This window comes from Octopus bimaculoides, chromosome 3 (assembly GCF_001194135.2).
Source record: "Octopus bimaculoides isolate UCB-OBI-ISO-001 chromosome 3, ASM119413v2, whole genome shotgun sequence".
Classification (NCBI taxonomy): domain Eukaryota; kingdom Metazoa; phylum Mollusca; class Cephalopoda; order Octopoda; family Octopodidae; genus Octopus; species Octopus bimaculoides.
Window position 1 is genome coordinate 146,787,425 of NC_068983.1, and position 2,024 is coordinate 146,789,448.

The following is a 2,024-nucleotide window of genomic DNA, read 5'->3' on the forward strand; positions in this document are numbered from 1 at the left end:
ATTATATTTACCTTTACAATTGAAAAAATGATACTATTGTATATATGTTTTAAATACAGATTTTGTTCAAACTTGGAAATTTTGTTTGCACTTAGAAGTAACAAAGGATTTATAACAGTATATCTGTTACAAATTAATGTTTTTTTAAACAATTTTCATTATAAAATAATGTTATATTCTAATCAAATAATTATTAATTAGTTCTTTTAATAATTGAAATTTTTATTTTTATGCGCTTTTAATAAGTACATATTTTAATATATAAACAGAACAATAAAAGTAAATAGGAAATCGCAAAAAATCATAACTTATTGTAATACTTAATATTTTGGGTGTTCTCCAAAATATTCATCTCGATGAACTCTTTCATTTGAGTTAAAATAATATTTTCTCTTAAAAAGACAAATTATTTTCATCTCTTAAAATGATCACTTTTTTCGTCACCTAAATCCAACTAACTTTTTCTGTAGTCAATAAGATTCTTCTCATGAAGCCCTTTCCTCTGAAATAAACATCGAACGCAGAATAGTTGTGAAAACAGCTTAGATGATAGGCTAAATACTTTCGAAAACAGATAAAAAGTAACCTGCAAGACGCTACAGAGTATCGAAACTCGTACCTTTCAGACTCCGACTCCATAAAGCTAAGCGGTCCATAAATTCAGGTACCGTCTTTCATAATGCTAAATATCTTAAAATGCAAAAATATTTTGTTAAACCGATCAGCTTTTTTGAATACTTAAAGCTATACTACTTCTGTAGCAATTTTTTTCTTTTTGACAAATTTCTTACCATAAGTTTCATCTCATAGAACTCTTTCATTTGAACACAATTATTATAGTTTTCTTTTACAATAACTGAGATATTTTGATTCGAAGTCAGTTTTTGGGGTTCATTGCCGTACTTTTCGTCAATTAAAGCCGCACCTACATTTTTTGTAGCTAATACATTTTAACGATATTTTTACCAAAGATTCTTCTCAAAGAGCATATTCTTTTAAACTCAATTAATATATATTTTTCTTTTAAAACAGTTGTGATATTTTTCTTCAAATTCAACATTTCGCATTTCTCTCCTATTTGTGACCTTACATATTTTGATTTAACTATTTTTTAATGATACAAATTTCAGTTATTTTATCTCAAAATTATTTTATCCTAAGACTGGACAATCATTGCTAAAAGACAGCATTCGACTTGGTTGAGAACGGAATTAGTAATGAAGCCTAGAAGTGCTCACGAATAACTAAAAGTTGACTTTAATATATTCACCTATTACTGTAGCTGAATGATAAAGAAATGGCATTAAATTTGGTTGAGAACTAAATTAATCACAAAGCCTAGACGAGCTTGTGATTAAAATTTGACCATAAGAAAACTCTGAAGGTACTTTACAAAAAAATAAAGAAAACTTCGAACGCAGAATAGCAGCGAAAACAGCTTAAATTGACTAAATAACCTTAGAAAAAGAAAGTGGCTGGCAGGCTGATACAAAGAATAGAACCCAGCACCTCCAAAACTTCAGTTAAATGTTCTGTACAATTAAGCAAAGTGACCCATGAAATCAGTTACCGTCTTTTATAACGTTGAATATCATAAAAGGTCTAATTTGGTTAGATTTGTTAAAACTATAACCACTTTTTTCGTCACATAAGGCAACACAATATTTTTCTAGCTAACATTTTTTGACAAGGTTTTTGCCACAAGATTCATCTCATAGAGCTCTTTCATTTGAACACAATTATTGCAGAGTTTACTTTTACAATCGCTGAAATATTTTGATTCAAAGTAAATTCTGGGGGTTACGATTTTTTTTCGTCACTTGAAGCCACACTACATTTTTCGGAGCTAATACGAGGTTTTCACGAAAAGATTCTTCTCAATGAGCACATTCTTTTAAACCTAATTCATAAATATTTTCTTTTAAAATAACATATTTTGATTCAAATTCTCACATTTTTGACCTCACATATTTTGATCTAACTATTTCCAATGAATATATATATATATATATATATATATATAT

At 27.9% G+C, this 2,024-nt stretch overlaps 1 protein-coding gene across 1 annotated transcript in view; it reads right to left on the reverse strand.

The window, feature by feature from the left end:
* LOC128247351 (MAM and LDL-receptor class A domain-containing protein 1-like) overlaps positions 1 to 2,024 on the reverse strand; it is a 106,005-nt gene that overhangs the window by 102,023 nt on the left and 1,958 nt on the right. The window lies entirely within an intron of this gene.